This window comes from Macaca thibetana, chromosome 17 (genome assembly GCF_024542745.1).
Source record: "Macaca thibetana thibetana isolate TM-01 chromosome 17, ASM2454274v1, whole genome shotgun sequence".
Lineage (NCBI taxonomy): Eukaryota > Metazoa > Chordata > Mammalia > Primates > Cercopithecidae > Macaca > Macaca thibetana.
Window position 1 is genome coordinate 83,157,744 of NC_065594.1, and position 23,945 is coordinate 83,181,688.

General features: G+C 38.2%; 1 long non-coding RNA gene across 1 annotated transcript; it reads left to right on the plus strand.

Annotated features, from left to right (window-relative positions):
- The first annotated feature begins 3,517 nt into the window (after window positions 1–3,517).
- Window positions 3,518–23,124, plus strand: LOC126940177 (uncharacterized). Its single transcript, XR_007720643.1, has 2 exons — window positions 3,518–3,686; window positions 22,760–23,124. It is a non-coding gene; the product is annotated as an uncharacterized LOC126940177 (long non-coding RNA).
- Window positions 23,125–23,945: the final 821 nt, after the last annotated feature.

The following is a 23,945-nucleotide window of genomic DNA, read 5'->3' on the forward strand; positions in this document are numbered from 1 at the left end:
CTGAAAAGAATAATAACATTTTGCAGAGATTGCCTTTCCTCTACTACATTCTTTTAAATTCTCAAACATCCATTTGGGTTTATTTATTGGGTTTCCCCACTAAAGATATAAATAAGATTGCCTTTGTTTGGCAGCTGAAAATAGTTCAGCCAAGAAGAAAGAGCTGAACCCGGAGGGAAGGAGAATGAAGAAAGAGTCTGGGGCATGGTGAGCTGTGCTGGGGTCCTAGGGAATCTCAGAGACTGGCTTCCCTGAGAAAGGTAGCTGGACATTCCAGAACAAAGGCCATCCGAATTTTATTTTAATGAGTACTACTGAACACCAAGAAGGCTGACAAATATAATTAAGAGAATGTCTTTGGCATCAAATAGGCATCTAAGTTGCCAGTGTACTATGGACACACAAAGGTATGCAGAATCAAAACTGACTGAATCTAACTTTGTGGGGTGTAAGGGAATAGTGCGGGGACAGGAGGAAGGATTTGCAGACTAACACTGCGTATACCTGGAGTCTTGAAAGGTGAGCAAACATTCTTTATAAGTGAAGGAAATTATTTCAGGAAAGAGGCTCCATGTCAGTGCATACCTAATCACCTGGGGAGATTGCATTAAAATGCAGATCATTCTGATTCAGCAGATCTGGGGTGGGATTTGCAATTTTGCATTTCTAATAGGTCTTAGGTGATGCGGATGCTGCTGTTCTGTGAACCGTACTTTGAGTGTCAAGACTCCAAAAAAGTCACATTTAAAGAAATATAAATAATCTATCACAGGCAGATCATTGTCTTCAAAGTGAGGGGCATGTGTCCCGTGGGACATGCAAGGTGGGCGTGGGAAGGAGGTATCACAACTTCTTTTATTTTCATGTTAACTTCCAAAAGTTTCCATTTTTGTTTATGTTTAGCAAACGTGACATATTTAAGTGATAAAACATGTATAAGACAAACAAAATTATGTATCTATATTTGAGTACATTTTCAACTTTTTACTTAGGAGGAGGTTAATGCTAAAAGAACAAAACGAGGAGTGTAGGCAGAATTGGTGCAGTGCCCGGGAAAAGGCAAGGCATAGATTGCTAGCTCATTTTTCAGAGGAAGACACTGAAGCTCTGAAATGTCAACTGATCTGCCCAAGTTCACAAAGCTGAGGCCTGAATACAGACCTTTTGACTCCAAGTCTAGTGCTCTTTCCTCTCCTCTGTGCTTGGACACTTGGCTAGAGAACAGAGCCATAAAACACATGAAAGCACAAGGGGAAAAACTTCACATACAAATGCACTTTTCTTCTGACCTCCAATAAAACACAAGCAGAAAAGGAGAGTTGCAAAAGCCAGATTGTCTTACATAAGCATCTCATTTGAGATAAAACCTTCCTTGCTTGTGTCATTAATCACCTTACCTCTTCCTTTCCTCTAGGAATCCCTGGTGACGGTGCAACCCAAGCTGTTTTGTGTCTGTATTGCAGCTATCTCAAGATCAATTAGTATTTTTCACAGAGCTGTCATGTAGGAAGACGATAGGGGATGCAGACAAAGTCAACTGTTGAGAGGCCACAGTGTACAGTTGAGTAGCCTGTGAGGACACTGACACAGCCTCCTGACATCTTATGGTGTCAGCTGGAGCTTTGAATATGGTCATTTATGATTTTATGGTAATGGAAGAATGAAACCATAAACTAGGAAGCAGGGGTAGAGAGTGACATTAGCCATCGAGGTACTTGCTTTGTTAGCTGTCTTGCAAACAAGATGAATTCTATTTTAACATTGCAAAAGGCCTTTTAGCAAGTCACCTCCTGAGAGGTGTACTACAGATGTACTGGATTTGCGTGCCCAGCAAATGGAAAACAAGAAGCACATATGCAACATTAACAATTTAAAAATATTTGGAATGCATGCTTGTGCTCTCCTTTGCCTCTGTATCCAGAACTTTCTCTTTTGTTATTTTTGTTACTTAAGCCCTGCAGGCATTGGAAGTTTGAACTTGCAAGCTATTCAACTCCTTCCAAGGGCTGACTTGACATCTCTGACTAGACACTTCTCAGAGAATACACCCTTATAGGTCCTTTATCATTTTGTGTGTTGAATCATTCTTTAATACCTCTCCAACATGATTATGCACCCCTCTAAGTAATTTATTCTTGATTGATGGATTGATTCACTCACTCAGTTATTTGATTATTAACTTTAGCCAGTCAGCTGTATCTAGCACCTACTAAGTGCTGATCATGGTGAGAAATGTGGGAGAAATAGTATAACTGCCACCCTCACCTACAAAGAGTCCCATTCTAGTGGGTGGCAGATAAGGAGGTAATCACAGTCCAATGGGATGCCTGCTGGCATGGAATAGAACCAGTGATGGAGCGAAACTGGTTTTTGGTTTCAGGTCTTGCATTTGTTAGCAGTGGGAGTTGGTATTTCCAAAGGGCTTTGTGATTTCTGGGGACACCAGCAAATGCAATAATAGAGGAGAGGAAAGTGGGATTTACTGAATATTGAACTGGATATAACTATATTATATATAAATATATGCACACATACACATGCATGTATATACACACATATATGTATAGATATACTTACATATATAAGGACACATAATACTTATATAAGAAATCTAAAATAGTTAAACTCACAAAAGCAGAGAGTAGGATGGGGGTTGCCAGAGATGAGGCAGAGCAGGCCATGGCAAAGTGATGGTTACGGATGCAAAGTTTCAGTTATGCAAGATAAATGAATTCTGGAGATCTGGTATTTAGCGTAACACCTATAGCTAACATACATATATACATATATGCATAGGTACATATTCACATATCTACACAGACATATATGCACACATACATAGACATGAAAAATACACATAAATAACAGTAAATATATAAAAATGTATGTTTCTTTATGGCAAGAACATTTAACATAACATCTAGTCTCAGCAATTTTAAGTATACACTATATTATTTTGAGTTATAGGAGCTATGCTGGCTAGCAGATCTCTCAAGCTTATGTATCTTGCGTAATTGAAACTTTGTACCCTTAACCATCACCTCCTCATTTCCCCGTCTGCTTCATCCCTAGCGTCCTCCATTGTACTCTTTGCTTCTATGAGTTTGACTAGTTTCGATTTCACGTATAAGTGAGATCATAAAGTGTTTATTTTTCTGTGTCTGGTTCATTTCTCCTAGCATAACATTCTCCAAGTTCTTCCATATTGTTGCAAGGATGTTTAAAAACAAAATTTTCTTCACAGCTATCCTGAGGCATTAATATTTCCCTCTTACAAACAATTAGATTAAAATGTAGAAATTCTGAAAACTTGCCAGAGTTACTCTGAATCCATACAGTTTTGGCTCCGAAGCCAGCATTTCAGAAAGCATTTCCTTAGAATGAACACATGAAGCTGAGTTCCTAGCACCTTCCCATAAAGATTTTAATTGAGCTTATAGTAAAGAAGCGCCGTAGTTGCTCTTGCAAGTTTTCTTGAGTTATGGGAGCTACTTGCTTTCTTCCTTTTGCACCCAGATCTTAGATTCCAGATTCCAGATTCCAGATCCTTTCTTAGATTCTGGGTCCCAGACTTTTTTCTTAGATTCTAGGTCACTGTAGAAACGCAGCACTGTTCTAACTCCTCTCCCGGGAGCTAATCTCGCAATGAAGGGACTACTCAGCCAGGTCAAGGAGTGACTGCCAAGGTAGCAAGTGTTTCCAAGTTAGTGATTCCCTTTTAGAGCAGCATTTGGGTCTTAGACAATTCACTTTCAAAGATTCAGAAATCACATTTTTAAATGTCAAGAGAGCATGCATTGTATTATGCCATGAATTGCTCAGTAGCCGTGAACCTGACATGTTGAAAAAGCATTTTCATGGGCAAGAGTGGAAAGGAAGAGGAGTTTCAACCTAATGACAATTTCAGGGTTTTACATACTAAATGTATGCACTCTCATGCCTGAGGTTTGAGAAGCCCACTTACTAGAAGGAGAAGGAAAGGAGGGGCTCAGTGAGGCATCAAAGCCCTTTTCATTTTCCCAGCCAACAGAGAATACAGTTTTTCTCCCATAACTCTTAGACCACCAGCTTGCCCCAGGGCATCTCAAGCTGTTTCAATCTAGCCTCCAATCTTCCTCTATTTGGTGAACGTGTAAGTGTGGAAAAATGGTGTCTCCACAGAAGGCACCCTGCTCGCTTGGGTTTACAGTATCTTAGGTACTTGTGGTACATGATGCTCAAGTTGGAGAGCAGAACCATCCACACCAGAAAGTCATACTGTCTTAGAGAAAAGTCTTGGGGCCTGGACTGGCATCACTTCTAGTGGTAAATTGTGGATGAGATGCTGGAAGCCCACAAAGGCAAAGGCGAGTCTTCACTTGCTGAGAAAACAAGGAATAGTGAGAGTTCCCTGGTCCCTGGGAGCTATGGTGGGAAAGCTCGTAGGATGAATGCTAAGATTCAGCTCCTGTGGGCTGCGTGTGTTCTGACTGGTGGTCCTGGATTGGTCTCATGGGGACTACTCTTCCTTTTAAAGCACATTTCTCAGATTTATCCCCAACTCCTGCTCCATGTTCCCTCATCCCCACAGTTCATCATCCCAGAGTACCCCAGAGGTACTGCCTTCCTTTTTCCTGCGTCTTCCCCATATGTTCTTTCATAATAGTGCTTGATGGTCCAGTTTTTCTAGAATTATAATGAGTGAGTTTTTCTTAGACAGCAGGAAAGACTTTTTCTGTAAATACTACCAGGAACGTGGAGAATGGGAAAGAGGGAAACATTTTCATTTTCATTTCTTTTACATTTTTGTTTATTTATACAATAAAGAGAAAAAAAATTCACATTGCCCTATTAAAGCATTATTCTTATCTTGTATTTGGAACCTAACTCTAAGGGAATCTGCATAACATACCTTGACACAATGTGGTATACTGGAAAAAGTCTCCACATTTATTAGAAAAGTCATTCAAATACATTAACATCATTGTTTCACCTGTGAAGGCATCTCCAACCCCTCTAGATGAAACTGAACATCTGTCCTGTCTGTGGTCACTATGCCTATCACATCCTTCTCCTTTAACATCTATCTTATTATTTTGCGTTTACACAATTTTGTGTTTTCTGTAGTAGTCTTCAAATTTCTCAAGGGTAGAAGTGCTGCTGCTTTTACCATAGTATACTGAGGGTGAAGCAAAATATCAGGGAAATGGAAGTGCTTAATAAACATTCATTGAAAAATTCTTTAAAGATCGTAAAAAACTTCAGTTCATTCAAAGGTTATTGGACACTTAATATGTAGGAAGTAGATGTATGCGAAGTTACATAATTTCCCAAATTGACCAGGTTAGGGAATTTTTGGTGTCTAATCAACTGAAGCTTCAGCTTTGCCGTTGAATAAGACAAACTATTCTGGGATTTGAGTCCCTATGTGGCATAAAAAAGGACCCAGGTTCAAGTTACCACTGTCACTAATTAAGTGAACTGTGGCAATTTGTGTAATCTTTGGGTCCCATGTCTTCTTCCAAAATTAGTGAAACAGAGAATTATTTCTAGTTCACTTAGAACACAAAATTCTATGCTTTCATGTGTCAGAATGGTATATAGATGTCCCAAGAAGTGGGAATATTTTACTATAAAGCTGCACCATGCAGCTTTTTGAAAACAGCAATTGTGTACACTTATACAAAGAGTCATAACGTTATAAGATGAAAACTTTTCTCTCATTTTTTTTTAAAGAAACCATCTTAGTGACAATGCAGAATACTATCAAACGCGGTACCTAAACTGAGTAGACTCTCAGACTCAATACCTTTTGTAAGATTCTGTGAATTTTTTCTGTTCTTTCTTTGGGGAGAAGAAATTGGAAAATTACTGTTAGCTGACAAAGAAGGAAAATAACAGTGTGTCTTAGCCATTAACATATGATCAAATTGAGGCATTTATTTCAAAAGAGTCAGAACATCTAGTTCTAAAAGTTAGGCTTTTTGAAAAAAAAGTAGCATCTGCAAAGACAATAATATATGCGTTCACAGCCTGCATCTCAGTGATACGTTTGTGGGCACATTCCTATCATGTTAATGAGACTTTTGCCACTGCATGGTCCCAGTGACAGTTGGATCCACAAACAGCAGTTCATCAATTGATTGCAGGTGTTTCCCCTTGGAAAATAAAAACTGCATGTTCATACCAGGAGGTGAGGGAAAATCGATTTTCAACAGCCACACAATCTGGTGAGTTCTGAAATATGGCTTTGGGAAGCAAATTCTCTTGCTGCTGGTTTCATACATAAATACATTCTATTTATGAAATATAGAGCCAAAGACAGCAATAGTAATAAGGATTCATAAACCGAAACTTAACTACCGTACACCTAGAAAGGGACAAAACCTTATTTCCTAATTAATAGAAAATAAAATCTGAAAATAATAAATGTCAGTATCCATAATTATTCTTTTGGAAGTCATTTATATCCACATTATATTAAGTTCCTCTCTAAAATATTCTTTAGCATCCATAGAGGAACAATTTGGTGAAAAACATGCCTAATTTCAATTTAGAAGCCTGCCCAGTAACGTACGTAATCTTATATTCACTAAGTTTAAGATTTCATTGTATATGTTGTTTGATCTCTCCAATAGATGCTTGACTCAGTCACACTTTTTTGGGCCTCCTGACTTTGTCAAATGTGACTTTCTTCTTGGTAAACCTCTTTAGACTTTTAGTGAAGACCTACTTTTTCTCCCAGTTGGTCTGCCTACCTTTATCCTTTCTCACCACAGTCTGCTGTAGATGACTCCACCAACACCATCTTTCATCAGCATTTTTTCACACCTTGGGCCAGCTGTCTTAGGGTCTAAAGAAGAATACTGTTATACCCAGGAAACCTAATTTCCAAAGTTGAAATTTATCCCTTGGAAAATAATTACACATAATGGGCTACTTATGAATGGTAGTTTGCATGCTCAGTGACAAATTTACAAATGTATTCCTGTTCAAATACCTGTTGAAACCCAGAACCCTAGGGCTCGTTTCCATGAATGTTTCCTAGTTTCTAATATGTGAAATATAAGAACCATATGTTTATGAGATATCTTCATGTTCTCAACTATATCCATCTCAGCTTCAGCACTACTGACATTTGGGGACAAATAATTCCTTATTAAGGTGCTGCCCTATGCATTGTAGAATGTGTAGCAAATCACTGGCCTCTGCAAACCGGATGCCAGGAGCAACCCTTTCCGGTACTCCCAGAGTTGTGTCTCCATATGTCTCTTTGGGGCCAAAATTATTCCTAGTTGAGAATCATTGATCTAGAGCCTTCGTGGAGGAAAAATATTTCACCTGCCTCTCTCTCTGTGTACATTATCACAAGTGGCAGCAGGAAATTAAGAAACAGAACTCTTCTGCTCATTTCCTCTGCCAAATTTTGAGGACCATGCCAGTTTGAGAGAGAGTATTCTGAGTTACTTCTAGTTAGGAGCAGGAGACCTATCTTTTAGTGGTTTTGTTTTCTCACTACTTCTGCGATTTTGAACAAGTTTCTAAAACTCTGAAGACTTTGGATTCCTCATTTACAAATTAGAAGTATTGACAGGTTAGAGTGTTCCATGTTCTTTATAATGCAGTGAATGTATGCTACCTGCTTTACTCATTTGTTTTAAGGATAAATGGTGATACATACAAATAAAATCAGAAGTTTACAGTTAAAATTCCTTTAGAAATGTAAGCACTACCTATTCAGGTCATTCCTCATATCTTCCAATCTGTTATCTTTCCATCCCTTAATAAGCCCAACTTAAAACATTGTTTCTAGAAGCACTTTCTCAGTTAAGTTGTCCCTAATTCCAAATTGTGTAACTCTTCTTTTGGAATTTTCTTCAGAGCCAGTTTATGAGTCATTCAAGGAAATAAGACTCATTACTTTGGGATCACACCTGGTTTGGAACCCCAAATAGAATTACAGGGCTTTATCACTCACTTAATTCACTAGATTTGGTTTAAAAGGACTTCCAGTATTTCTAACATGAAAATCAATGTTCAAAAGATGAAGATTTGTCACCTTTGCCTAAGGTGGAAAGATTGTGCCATAGGCTGTGAAGAGAATGGCAAAGGGGAGACTTCATATGGTTTTGAGGCACAGAACTTTGAGAGACCGAGTATACTGGTAGTGAAAATAATCACTTTGAAGGTGGATTATTACTATTCGAGTTTAATTTGAACAACTTGTTGCACAAATGCTTCTGAGTCATGTGTGTGTATGAGGTTATTTATCCTTATGTATCTGTTTTGCCTGTTAATTTGTGGCTCCTGTCCTCAACTTTCTCCTCCTGTTCTGTGTGCTCTCTTGGCTTAGCTACCACCTTAGTTAAAACTGACTCTGTTTTTAACCTGTGCTTTCTCTTATGCAGTTCAATGTGGCCAAAGTAAAACACACATCCTCCTGATAGTCTCACTTTAAATCCTTAACCAGGAACCCCAAGTGAGCTATCAATACTGCCTGACAACCTTCTTCTATTTCCCTAGTTCATGGATGTATCTTTCTTCCAACCTAGACTATGCTTTCTTGCCTCCTTTTTTTTAAACCTCTCCTACCTTCTCTCTCACCATTACTCTGAACTGATGACCTTGATTTCTACCATACTGAGACAAATGAAGTAATCAAGAGAATGTCTGCAGACCCCATCATGTCTTGAGTCCCCCTTCCAGCTGTGGTACCTCCTGTATGCTTTCTTTTCTGTTAATGGCTAAGCTGCCCCTACTCTTATCCAGAATCAATTCCTCCACTGTGCATGAGTGCCCACCTGCCCTGGCCTGTGGAAGAGGCTGCTCCAGGGCATCTACCTTCTCCAATTGGCATCATTCTTTTCCACTTTCCTGGACCATTCTCATTAGCATAGAAATATATCTTAAAAACACCAGTCCCTTCATCCTAATCCCCTTTGCCTTTAGCTCCTCAGATCTCTGTCTCTCAGGTTAGCAAACCTTCCTGAAAAAGTACTTTACACTCTTCCCATCATCTCTGACATTCACTCCAGCCAGGCATATGCCTTCACCATAACACCAAAACTGCTCTTGCTGAAGGCACCAATTGGCCTCATCGTGGCTACATGCAATAGGAACTTTTCAGTCTTTATGTTACTCAGCCAAGTGACAGAATATATAGCTGTTCATCACTTTCCCCCTCTGAAAAACTTACTTTGCTTGGTTTCCGGGTTCCCTGTTCTTTTGACTTTTCTACTTGTTGCTGCTTCTCAGTCTATTGTTTGTTCCTTCTCTTCTTCCTGGCTTTTCAATATTAGAGTACCCAGGGCTTATGCTAAATCATCTTTCTCTTCCATAGCTATTGAGGCGGTTTGGATCTGTGTCCTCACCCAAATCTCATGTCAAATTGTATTCACAATTTGGAGGTGGGACCTGATGGGAGGTGATTGGATCATAGGGGAGGAGTACTTGTGAGTGGATTAGCAACTGTCCCTTGGTGCTATTCTCATGAGAGTGAGTGATCATGAGATCTGGTTGTTTTAAAAGTGTGTGTCACCTCCCCCTGTGCTCTCTCTCCCTCCTGCTCCAGCCACGTAAGATGTGCCTGCTTCCCCTTCACCTTCTCCCACGATTGTAAGTTTCCCAAGGCCTCCCCAGAGGCAGAAGCCACTATGCTTCCTGTACAGCTTGCAGGACCATGAGCCAATTAAACCTCTTCTCTTATACATCACTCAGTCTCAGGTATTTATAGCAGTACAAGAATGAACTAATACAGCTATCCTTACTTCCTTGAGGGTTTTATTCATTATTATTTCCTGTGATACCATCTGCATGATAAGGATTCCCAAACATATCAAAAACCCAGAGTCAGTTCTGAATTCCAGCCTTGTACGTCATGCCCTTCTTATATATTCTCCACTTGAGTACCAAATCGGCAAGCACAAACTCAGCAAGTCAAAATTGAACTCTTCATCTTCCCTATTATACCACTTCCACCCCTGGTTCTTCTTATCTGTGTTAATGGCGACTTCATCTTTCCAATTTTTCTGGTCAATATCCTTGATTCCTTTCTCTCACACCCCTTGTTCAATCTCCAGGGAATCTTGTCAAATCTATCTGCAAAATATGTCCAGAATCTGGACCACTTCCATTGCTATCACCCTGGCCCAAACAGAATCACTTATTTTTCTGGAATATTTCCGCAACTGAGTAACTGGAATTCATAATTTTACTCTTGTTCCTTGATGTTCTGTTGTTAACACAATATCCACAGTGATCCCTTTAAGTACCTTGTTCAGCACTGTCCCTCCAGTGCTCAAACGATTTTCTCCCCCCTCAGAATAAAAACATTCAGTTTTTCAGGGGCTTGCAAAGACCTACATGATGTGGCCTCACCTCTGCTTTCTACCTACTTCATCATCTGTAATCTCAATTTACCCCTGCAATTCAAAACACTGGCCTTCATCATGTTCATCAAACACTCCAGGAACACAGCTGCCCTTGGACATTGCCTCATCTGTTCCCTTAGCCTGGAATCTCTTTTGTGACATTTGCATGGCTAACTCCCTCCACTCCTTCAGGTAGTTCCAGAACTCCTCCTTCCTGCTGAGGGTGACCCTCACCACTCTGAAACTGTAACCCATGCCTACTGCTTCTCCCTCTCTTGCCTGTACTCCCAATCATCAACTCTTTCCCCCTATTTTTATAGTACTGATTTTCTTCTCTTGTATCATCTACATATTATTATCATCTAGTTGTTTCTCATTGCCTGCCTCCCCCAGGACAATAAGAGCTTCATGAAGGAAGGGAGGTATTTCTTTCCTGTTTTATTCCCTGATTTATTTCAGGACTCAGAGTCATACCCAACCCATAATAAGAGTCCAGTGAATCTTTTCAAAGTAACAATTAAATGTCTCTAAAGAGTTGCCTCTTAGATGTGAGTAATCAGTGTCTTTCAGTGAATTCAAACTTGTTTGATGTCAGGGATTTCACTTTTTTGCTCATAATCTTTATCAGAATGATTAGAACATATTTATTCCTGTAGAAGGTGCTCAATAAATGCTTCCAAGATGATGCACATTTATGGAATACAATGCTTCCAAAGCTAATTTCAGTGCAGAGTTCTCTATAAGTCGTGTTTTCTACACAATTTTCAGAACATCGAATACAAATGAAGTAGACTTACACACATGGCAAAGTCATCTTGGAGGACGCAATGTTTCCATCTCTTACTGACTAGCAATTATAACAATGGAAATGTCACTGTGACAATATGCACTGTTGGTAGATAGAAACACTGGTGTAAATAGCTTGAAATTCTAAACACTTTGTGTCGAATTATTCGACCACTTTCTCAGTGCAGGCAGTGATAACTAAATTACATTAATAAGAAAGTAGTGAAAATTAGGAAATTGATGAAACAAAACTTGATTATTTTTCGAAAAGCAGTAGAAAAATGGGTCACAATTGTGTCAAATTTGTATAATCCTAGAAACCCAAGAGGAAGCCGGGACATGGGAACTGTGCACAAACACTGTCGATTGATTAAATCCCAAGCGAGGGGAATGGGCAAGGTAACTGTTAGCTGTGAAAACTGAGAAGATCAAAGGCAAAATTTCTTAGACCCAGTGAGGATGAGCAGGTACAGAGCCTTTGTCAACAGCCTGGTGTTGAAGACTTTTACTTTACATTGAGAAGAAATCTTACAATAAATCACTCCAGCAGTACATAAACAATCCTCCTTAATCCTCTCTCCACTTTGTCTCACATCCCTCTCTGAAATCTCTCTCCCTTATGCAGAGGTAACCACTTTGTATTATTTTGAGTGGCTCTCCTAATCAATTTTATATACATTTACATCTACATATATGTATGTGTACATAAAGGTATGTATCCCACACAAAGGCACGTGCCTATGTTTTATATATAGTAAGTACAATAGATAGTATGTATTGGTTTAGATGTATTATTTGTGCTAATTCTATGTTTTGGAGATGAGGGTTTGTCAATACCTATGAATCTATCTCATTCTATTTTAAGGCTTCTTAATTTTTAATTTTTGTGTGTATATAGAAGGTGTATACACTTATATCTCATTCTTAACAATGGCTATATAATATTCCACAGAAGAAATACACCACAGTTGATTGGTTCTTGTGGTATTGGCTGATATTTGAGTTCTTCCAGTTTTTAGAGTTTAGATATAATGCAAAAGTGAGTATTTTGTGTGCATGTGCCGGTGCTTTCACAGGCCAGAGCTTTGAGAAGCAGAACTGCAGAGTTCACAGAATGTGGATTTTACGTTTGATACTTGCTGCTAAATCACCACCATGAATGTTTCACAACTTTATGTTTCAATCTCTTATGTTTGAGTTTCTATTTCCCCATTCCCTCACCAAGACTAGATATTACCCATTCCTTTAAATGTTCCTAATCTGATGGGAAGTAAAAAATAACTTCTGGTTGTGTCAGGGTACTTTATTTTAAATTCTTTAACATTAGATGAATTTACAGGTTTAAAAACATATATACCTATTAGTAGATGCCACTGTTTTTTCCTTTAGCATTTACTACTTTTCTTCATTTTACTTTTTTCCATGTGCTCAACTGTTTACCCTAAGACAGGGAATCATTTAGGCTTAGAGAAAAGTGAGAGAGAAGGAAGGAAAATTAGCACTTTCTACTCCTCCCCTGCTTTCACTTTTTTGGAAAATAGAAGAACAAACTTAATATTTTAGAAATTCTAGACTAATAATTATTAGATTTTTCCATATTATAATTATTAGGCCCTTCTTGTTCTGTTTAGCTTTGTTTTAATAGTGATATTAATCCACCCCACCAGAGATGTTAATTTAATTGTTCTGAGGCAGAGCTAGAGATTTTTTTTTTTTTTTTTTAACTTCCTACATGTTAGTATTGAGAACTCTTATTTTTGGGAAGTCCATATATTTTTCTAGTCTCTGCTCAAAACCTCAGACAGTCAGTTTGCTAGAACCAGGGACTGGGAGGATTCTTGTAGACACCTAGGTAAGTTAGTGACTTTTCATAGTGTGTTTCAGGTTACCTCACTTGCCTAGGTTACCTAGTTTATGCCATATACATTCTACATTTACTTTTTAGGCAGAAAATAATATTTTGAGATCTCGCTTTCAATTCTAATGTATATGCATACACATTAATTACACATATAGTATACATGTAGTATAGTATTGTGCATATATATGTGTATATGTGTGTGTGCATATATTTATATATAAATCAAATCATGTATTGTGTTTTGGCTTCAGAATCAGGGTTTTCAGGTTCCACCATGGGACTATGGATATTTACATGAGTAGAATACATGATGAAGGTAATAATTTTCTTTGTTCTTGACCACAAAACTGTAAGCATTGTCTTTCTCTTGAAAATAACTGCTTAGTGTATCTGTCGGTTTTACAAATATTCTTCTTAATCTACCATTGCACAACAAACTATTGCAAGACTCATGTTTAAAATAACAGCATTAATTTATGCTGCTCCCGAATCTGCATCTTTGTCAGCTCTTGGTGGGGACAGCTCACATGCATTCCACAGGACGTTGGCAAGCGCAGGCAGCTCACATGGATCAAGGATCCACAGCCAGGATGACTCTTTCACATGGCTGCAAGTTGGTGCTGGTTTTTGGGTTCTCCACATGTGGGCCTGTATCCAAGACTTCCTTATTTTCAAGAGAAAGGCAGTGCTTACAGCGTTGTGTCTAACAGTGAGGGAATTTATTACCTTTGTCATCTCTTCTGCCCATGTAAATATCCATGGTCCCATTGTAGAACCTAAAAACCTTGATTCTGAACCTGAAACAAATACTTGATTTTATAATTAATTCATATGTATATATATTTAACATATAGACATGTATATTAGAATTGGGAGAGAGAGAGAGTTCCAAAATATGTTTGTGTTCCCTTTCCTGCTTTAAAAATTCAACCATTATGGAGGATAGTATGGCCATTCCTCAAGAATCTAGAACTAGATATACCATTTGACCCAGCCATCCCATTACTGGGTATATACCCAAAGGATTATAAATCCTGCTGCTATAAAGACACGTGCACACGTATGTTTATTGTGGCACTATTCACAATAGCAAAGACTTGGAATCAACCCAAATGTCCATCAATGATAGACTGGATTAAGAAAATGTGGCACATATACACCATGGAATACTATGCAGCCATATAAATGGATGAGTTCATGTCCTTTGTAGGGACATGGATGAAGCTGGAAACCATCATTCTCAGCAAACTATCACAAGGACAGAAAACCAAACACTGCATGTTCTCACTCATAGTTGGGAATTGAACAATGAGAATTGTTCAATTCTCGGGGTGGGGAACATCACACACCTGGGGAGGGATAGCATTAGGAGATATACCTAATGTAAATGATGAGTTAATGGGTGCAGCACACCAACGTGGCACACGGAAACATATGTAACCTGCACGTTGTGCACATGTACCCTAGAACTTAAAATATAATAATAATAAAGACTGTGTGTGACAGAAGCTGAGTAATCTAGCAAAGTGAGGTAACCTGAAACATACCTTGAAAAGCCACCAACGTGCTGGTCGTTCTGTTCAAGAGTGTCTTAAGATCTGGGTGTCTTAAGATCTGGGTACAAAATCCAACGCAGCCTCACTTCTGCTGTACTCCATGTCCAAACAGTCTCAGACTCCAGGTTCAAAGAGTGGGAGCATAGATTCACTTCTAGATGGGAAGAAATTCAGACAAACTAGTGTCAAGTTTCTAAAATACTGCATGAAACAAAAATCCCTATTTATACACTTATTCATTCATTCACATAAAATAAATCTTGGGTGTGTTTTGTAAAACTTTTCATCCCAAACATGATCTTTAGTTTGTAAAAAAAATAAGAGCAGATACTTAGGATAAGCTACTGCCAGCAACACTGCAGGCACCTAGATATTGTTATTGAAATTTATCTGCACCTTCCAAAACAATCTTTACTCCCATTGAGTGCTCATCGCCTATCTGAGTAGATGAAAATAAAATTCACTTGATGCATTTTTTAAGAAACCACGCTCTCAGTTCATGCACTTGGTATGATTTATTTTACTGATCTGTTAAAGATTTCAGAGCTGATGAAGTGACATATTCTTGGTCAGTTAGTGACATCCTCTTAATGAGAAGATTTTGTTACTTACATCTTGAATCATTTTTATTTGTTCAGTGTACATTAGGGAAATTTCACCAAGGGATTTGGGTGACAAATTTATGAAACAAATATGAACATTAAAGGGTATCAGTCTAAAAGCAGTTCATTCTACAAACCACTTATAATGACATGCTTTTAGCCGAGTTACAAAGCCTCAGTTGGTTCTAATTTTTTTTAACTTTTTTATTAGTCGAGGCTATGTAATAAATTTCATGAAGTGCAAATATATGTGTGAGCTAATATTAAAACTTGCTCCATTCCATCCCAAGAAATTCAGGAGCTGCTGCATGCTTCTGAAGTTGTTTTAATATAACAAAGCAAATGTCACTTTTCTTTTGGTGACATGGCTCATTTCAAAAGTACCCTAAGCACCTATGCAATACTATGTTCAGAGAATAGGACTAGGGATTGCAAATGGCATTTTGAACAAATTCTCTGAGTACATTAATATCTTTTTCCTGGATTGTGAATTCAGGAAAATTTAAAAAATTAATACTGTTCTTTCACTTTGGGGCCATTATTAAGTAAAATAAGGATGACGTGACCTCAAGCATGGAGACGTTGGACAGTCAATCCGGTAACTGAGACAGCTAAGTGACTTGTGGGCAGGGAACATCCACAGTGGGAACCCTCTGGAAGAGGGGAGGATTCGTGCTCCAGGCATAAAGGGACTGGACAGTGTGAGATTTCATCACACTACATAGAACAGCAGGCAGTTTAAAACGTATGAATTGTTTATTTCTGAAAATTTCCATTTAATATTTTCAGATTGCAATTAGTTAATCTCGAGTAAATGAAAGTTTCAAAAGCAAAACTGGGGATAAGGGGGGAACCGCTGTGTCTATAAAATGGGCAGATCTTTTGTATAAGATAATGGTGTCACACATTTTTCTGTAATACAACAAAACTGTATTAACATTAAGGAGTTTACCCCAACCACACAAAAAATTTATCACTTTGGTACTTTGACAGCTTGACTCTTTCATTTATAGAAATGTTTTGGATTTTAGAAACTTGCATTCTCCTTTTTAATTTTTGTAATCTCAGCTCACTGCAAGCTCTGCCTCTCTGGTTCACGCCATTCTCCTGCCTCAGCCTCCCAAGTAGCTGGGACTACAGGCGCCTGCTACCACCACACCTGGGTAATTTTTTGTGTTTTCAGGAGAGACAGGGTTTCACTGTGTTAACCAGGATGGCCTCGATCTCCTGACCTCGTGATCCACCTGCCTCGGCCTCCCACTGAAACCTTTTTAAAATTGAATTTAATCTCCATAAACAGGCTAGTATCCCAAGCCAACTGATGAAATAATCATAACGATACAGCTACTTCCTTTGAGATGGTAACATTTGTGAAGATAACTATTGCTTTTTCTTACCTGCTAAAATTCAGTATTCTCTCTGTGTAGTGTCAGCAAGAGCTGGACGTAAAGAACAGTTCTGTAACTGTTAGGACTGGGGTGTACCCGGGCAGCCCGTGGTCGTATATAAAAACAGCTGTTCTGGAGTCAGAGTGACTTCTGTGCTGGTTCTCATTCCGTTATTTACTTACTGTGTGCCATCAAGTAAGTTACAACACCCCTCTGATGCTCTTCTGTAAAGTGAAGCTAACAGTGTATCATGGTGAGGATTAAGTAGATCGTCCTTGCTGAAGAAGCTGCTGTAGTCCCTGGTGTGTAGCGGGCACTAAATGTACATTTCCTTCCCTTCTCCTTACTCTGCTAACACATTTTTTCTTTTATTTTCCTTTTCTGTTGTTTCTTAACTTTCAAGCAACACCATTAATTCAATGTTTCTGAAGCATCAGTACTTTTTTTTTGTCTTAGAACTACCTCCAAGCCCATATCAGTAGAAAGTAAACTCAAAAACAAAACTACAGCTTTATGATTTGTTTGGTTTGATGCCTGAGTGAGGCGTAGAAAATCACAGTGGAGGAAGGGTTATTTGCCTAGATCTGTCTGATTCTAAAATTCGTGTTCTTAACCATTAGCTTACACTACCTCTTAATAACTAAGGCTAAGAAGAAGTGTTATACTAATTATAAATTCCTGAAATTATAAGGGCTATGTGGGAGAATTTGACTCCATTTATCTAAAATCATTTGATCCATGATAAAAAGAGAAATTCTCTCTGCAAACAGCGTAGCAAAAAATATTTTTGAACTACTTTTTGAATCACGTTTTGTTAATAATAAAACAAATTTTTGAATACTCATTATGTGCTAGTATCTTTGCTGGCCTTTTTTTTGGCTGAGATTATTATTTATTATCTTGGCCAGTTTTTAACTGGCATATAAAAGTATATGTGTATAATGTACAACATGTTTTGCTGCATGAATACATTGTGGAATAGTTAAGCGAATAAACATTTGCATTAAATTGCATACTCATTTTTGTGTGTATGGTGAAAACACTTAAAATCTATTATCTTTGCAATTTTAAATTATACAACACATTGTTGTTAACTACAGTCACCATATTGTACAATAGATCTGTTGAACATATTCTTCCTATCTAACTGAATTTTTTGCCCTTTGATCAATATCTTCCCCTGACCCTCAGTCCACCAGCCCTGGTAACCACCAGTCTGTTCTCTGCTTCCGTGAGTTTGACTTTTTAGGTTGCACATATGAGTAAGACTATGCGGCATTTGTGTGTCTGTGCCTGGCCTATTTTACTTAGCATGACGCCCTCCAGGCTCGTCCATCTGTGTAGTTCATTGGTCCTTCTCATGTTTTTGCTCCCTTGATTGGGACCCCAACCTTATGAGAGAATTATTAGTATTATTCATTTTTATGGTAGAAAATTGAGGGATAAAAATGTGAAGGGTGGCCAGGCACGGTGGCTCACGCCTGTAATCCCAGCACTTTGGGAGGCCGAGGCAGGAGGATCACAAGGTCAGGAGTTCGAGAACAGCTTGGCCAGTATGGTGAAACCCCATCTCTCCTAAAAATACAAACAGTAGCAGGGCATGGTGGCATGCACCTGTAGTCCCAGCTACTCAGGAGGCTGAGGCAGGAGAATCGCTTGAACCCGGAAGGTGGAGGTTGCAGTGAGCCGAGATAGTGCCACTGCATTCCAGCCTGGGCAACAGAGACTCCTTCTCAAAAAAAAAAAAAAAAAAAAAAAAAAAAGTGAAGGGGCTGGCTAAGAGCCTGTAGAGACTGAGAAGATTTGTTAGGTCAACCCCAGGCCTGCTGCTTTCTACACTTTGGGTTCCTATTTCTCTTGGACCATCTAGCACAACATTATAGGCATACCTTTCCCTTTTTTTTTTTTTTTTTTTTTTTAACTAAGTGCTGTACTATCACTGAGTGCTTTAAATAATGACAAATGGCACGTTCCTGACTTAGAACACTAAGAGATTAGAGCGGTGGCCCAACTGGGGGCAATGCCTGGAAACGGTTTTGGATGTTGTAACTGGGAGGGGCGTGCTTCTGGTGTCCAGTAGGCAGAAGCAGGGCCGAGATGCTGCTCAGCCTCTTACAATGCACAGGACAGCTGCCCAAGACAAAGCATCTTCTCATCCCACATGTCAGTAGTACTGAGGGGGAGAAACTCCACTGTTCACAATAACAGTTTTTCAATTCCCTAGTACAGCATTCTCACACTGTAATAGTAAACAGAACAGATGTCTAAACAATAGACTACAAAAATAATTTGGCTGCTAAAAGCGTTTGTTTGTTTGTTTGTTTGTTTATTGGTTGGGAAAATAATGTAAGTGGGATCTTGGCTCCACTAGCTTTCACAGTCAGTGGCTATTTGTACATGTAAATAATTTTCATCAATTAAATTATAAGGAAACTAATTAAGACATCATAAATTATAACTAAATGTTGATTACTAGGCATCCAATTTACCTACTCACCTTCTAATTATGTTTGTATATTTTTAAAAACACGTTTGATTAAGAATGTAAGTACAACTTGGGATGTGTCCTTTTTTTATAGATATAAAAACCAAAAATTTCTAAGGCCCAGGATATCTTATTTCTGATTTCTTAGATAGTCACTAATTCATGTTCCATCTCAAGAAGTTCAAAATGAGAAGGTGGCATTCCAAGGACTACCATGGTTTGGTCTTTTTTAATAATAATTTTAATTCTAATAAATTTAATTTTTCATGGTACTAAATACCCATACATTTAATCTCTTTCTAATCTTTCCTTCCTCTTCCCCAGTAAATTGGAATTAGGCATTGCAGAGACACTTGACATTTTAAAGCCGGGCTTTGACTGCTAGGATAATAAAGAGGTCTATTACTGACTCCCCATAGTCGGTAAAATATCCTGTCATGTCTCAACCTATACCATGTTATAATTTCATAATGAATACCTTTACAAAAGGAGGCACATAGTTGTCTTTCAGAAGCACAGGAAGAAAATTAGAAAGTATCAAAGTGGCATGAACTCTCTCTTCACAGAAGTAAAGCAAAAAACCCGAGAACCAAATAGAGATTTGGAGAGAAAGCTTAAAAATCAATATTTTTATTTTTTAAAGCAAACTACTTATAGTACAAATAGACAGTGTACATTGTGACATATGTTTGTAGCCTAGGAAAATATAAAACATATGCTTTATTGCAGAACATAATCCATTTAAAAAATAAGAACCATCTTTTTCTAAGCGCCTAGGGTATAAAAAACCACTTCTTATTTTCAATGCTGACTTGTATGTAATTTTGGTAGAGCATTCACTGTTTGCATTTATATGGATTTCTAGTTTTGATTAGAAAACAAGTTACTGAATTTCTACTTATGATTACAAAATGACTGAATTTGCCCCAAACACTGGAAAGTAAAAATGTGGATGGAATTCTTGTTACCACCTCAATATCATTCAGTTAAGAAGCGGGTTGTCCTCACTAAATATTCACTCCAAAGATGAAAGAGCTAAAGCTATCCAATCGGGGTGAATAATTTCCCCTAGACCTCACTGGAGCAACAGCAACAGCAACACAACTGTAATATTGATTTCTAAGACATCTTCCTCTGCCATCTCTTCGTTCATTCTTTGAACAATATTTATAAAGCATGAAATTTCTATGGCCCTGGTGTTACATTATATACTCAGGATTCAGTAATAAATGATGATTAAAAAGAATTCCTGCTCTTAAGGAGCTTTTAAGATAGAGGGAGATGGAATATAAAAGTAAGCCCCTTTTGCAAGAAATTATTTAAGGAGTACACAGGATTCACAGTACCCTGCTGGAGATACAGTCACAAGTTTTCTACTGTCACAGGTTTTCTGCAAGAACTGACTTCTACAAGAAACCAAGGAAGAACTGAAGCAGGGGAAGGAGTTGAAGCTCCAAGCACAGGGAAAATGACAAGAGGGTAAAGAAATCATGGCTGCTCTGGGCACCAGTGAGTAGCCGAATACTGGGGCTCAAGGTTAGTTAAGGAAGCGACAAATGAGGCTGGAGAGGTTTGCTGGGGACAAGTCATGAGGGTTTGTTAACTATCCCATGTCATTTGGATTTTTATGCGGAGTCTTTGTAAAAGTGACATGAAGAGATTTTCATGTTGGAAAGATGACTAGCTGCATCATAGAATTAATGTGTAAGGGTGGCTCGAGGAAGACAGTTTCTTCACAGCGATTGCAATAAACAGGTAGGGAATGACTGAGGTCTGAACTGGATGTTGTTGGCACATGGAAAAGATGGGCAGATGCAAGAGATACGGGAAAAGGAAAATTTGAAACAAACAAAAAAAGTGATTAGTTAAGTGTTACCATAGAAAAAGAGAAGGAAGAGAAGACCTAGGCTATGAATTGAGCAACTGGATAATGATACAACTTTTTAAAGGTAGGAAACAAAGTGGAGCACATTTGTGGACCATTGTCTTTCTATTTAGTGATATGAATATATACTTATATTTTAGCCAGATAAACTTGAACTAAAAAATCCAGTCTATAGGAAAGCATGAATTGGAGAGATAGACTTGAGGTCTAAACTTCATTTTAAGTGCTTGATCTATAATGATGGGAAGGAGGGGAGGTGTAGCAGTCTGGCCACCTTCCTTTCTAGCTCTTTTTGCTTCAAAGTTTCTAGAAGAAAGCATGGGATTTCTGAAAGTACTTAAGTAGAATGAGGTGGGAAAGTAGGCGTGAATTCAGCCCGAAGTTAATTTTACTGACAGTTCTCTATGTGCAATTGTGTTAATGATCAAAATCAGCCAAAATAACAGCAAGTTATACAAGTTTAGAGAAAGCCAAAATTGTTGCCTACCAGATAGTTTGTCACAAAAAACGATTCCCAAATTGCCAAGTGCTGTTTTCATTTGCTGCCTGCTGTCATTCTAACTTACCCCTATCTATTGGAAATTTCCAGAAGGCATCTTAACTGACTTCTATGGTGCTAATTGCAGAAAACTCACCGAATTTCCTTCTTCTTTTAAAGACATTATATCCTCTTCTTTCCTGAATTAAAAATAAAATCTCGGTCTGAGTCAACATTCTGACAGAAGTTTAAACAAACCTGGGGCATTAAAATGCAGTTAAAAAAAAAAAAAAGAAAAAAGGAAGAACTAACTGTAAAATGTCCTGTCTACATAAAGAATTGGAAATGCATATAGTATTGTGTTGCTGAGTTTGGGGTGGTATGTTTATGCACTTGAATGATTTTTGCCCTAAATATTTATTGATTGATGTGAATTTAAACCAGCCTCTTAAAAGTTGGGCAGTTGGGGAAAACTACTGTCAGTAGCCGGTGGCTGGCACCCAATGATGGCAACGATTTCACTGAGGTTTAACCATGCACTTGAGTACATAGGTCCTTATGCACAGAGCTGCTGGAATTCTATTTCTGCTCCCCCTTGAGTCTAGGATGACAATCATGATAAATTGCATCATACTGTGAGGTGATTTGTGATGAAAACAGATTTCCACCAGGAATCATAACACAGCCTCTACTCTCAGACTCTGATAAAACACTTAGAATGTGCAATTATCTTTTCTCTCCTCTTTCTCTTTTGTCTTTGTTAAAAATAAAAACAAAAACCAAGGCACTCCCACCCAAAGAATAAACCCACAAAAAAAAGCAAACATTTAAGATAACTGAAATGTGTACTGGGAACAATACTCTTTAGCTAGCTAGATATTAGGATTTTTATTATTTTATCTATGGATATTTATGTGTCTATCTAGATATCATGTACATATGTATCTTAATTATTCGGTTCTCAAGTGGAAAAGAAAATGAACACATAGGGATTTGGAAACTACAGATGGGATAAACTGTGGAGTTAAGGAAGCTACAAGTGTTTAAGAAACTAGATAAAAGCTTTCTCCATGGAATTGGACAATTTTGAACTTATGCAATATTCTCTTTGTAGATATGCCACAGTGGTTAGCATTTTGATAAGATCTTATTTTTATCAGAAGGGCTAATTTACTTTATTATTTGAATATATTGGTATTTTGGTATAAACTGGATCACCACCCTGTTTTTAAATTAAGCCTGCTCTTGGTCAAAGTAAACAGAATTCATCCTTTTAAAGGGAAAATGCAATGCCATATCACTTTTCACTATTGAATTTCTTGCTTTAATCATTTAAATGGTGTGATGTTCTTGTCTTCATTCTCCCCAGGGTCTACTGGAGACCTTGGCTTTTTATGTCCCTGACATAACTTCACACTGCTGGAGCAATGCTCAGATTACTCAGGAAACACTGGCAAATCTCAAGATGCAGTTCAGGCTACTCCATGATGAGTGTGAGTCCCCAGGCTCTCTCTCAAACTAAAGATTCCCCAGCCAGGCAACTCTAAAGAGTCTTCAACAAGGCAACACGATTATTCTGTGTGCTTAGAAGAGGGATTATAAATGTCAGCTGTTGCTCTTTGAATCCTGCTAATTGATTCATTGACTCACTCATCTTTCCCACAGGCATGTGCTGTGAGTTGACTGTACTGCATGACACTGGAGGTTATAAAGAAAGAAAATACTTGGGGCTTACTCTCTATGAAATAAAATTCTAATTCTTTCTACCATATATTCTTATGTGAGATCCCAGCCTGCTCTACCTGGTACCTGGTCTAGGGCATTTTTGTATCAGATTAAATTTAAAGGTGCTTCAATAATTAATAATGATCAAAAGTGATAAATATTGGGAAAATATAATTGATGAGGTGGAAAATAAAAGGCCACTAAGTAGAAAATTAGATCAAATAGACATGTATAAAATTAAGTCGTGTGTTATGGGCTAAACTGTGTCCCCCACAAAATTCACGTTGGGGTCAGTACCTCAGAATGTGTCCATATTTGGAGACAGGGTCTTCATAGAAAGAATTAAATTAAAATGAGACCACTAGGGTCAGCTCTAATCTGACAAGATGGGCATCCTGATAAGAAAAGGGAATTTGGATGCAGAGGGAAGATTATATGAAGACACGGGGAGAGGATGACCATCTACAAGACCAGGAGAGAGGCCTGTCCATAAGAAATGCCTCTCAAGGAGAGAGGCATTTCCATAAGAAACCAACCCTGCCAGCACCCAGCTTTTGGAGTTCTAGTCTTCAGAACTGTGAAATACATTTCTTTTGTTTAAGCCACTCAGTCTATGGTACTTTGTTATAGCAGCCCTAGAAAACTAATACAGCATCAAACTTGGAGAGTCATTCAAATGCATTTACTGAGAAAATCATGTGTATGTATCATTATCATAAACGCTGCATAGAAGACATTAATTTATCTAGGCCCAAAGCTCCTCGAAATTCCCTTCTCTGACAAGTAAAATCACACTTTGGGTATCTGAGGAACACACACATATCCAGGAA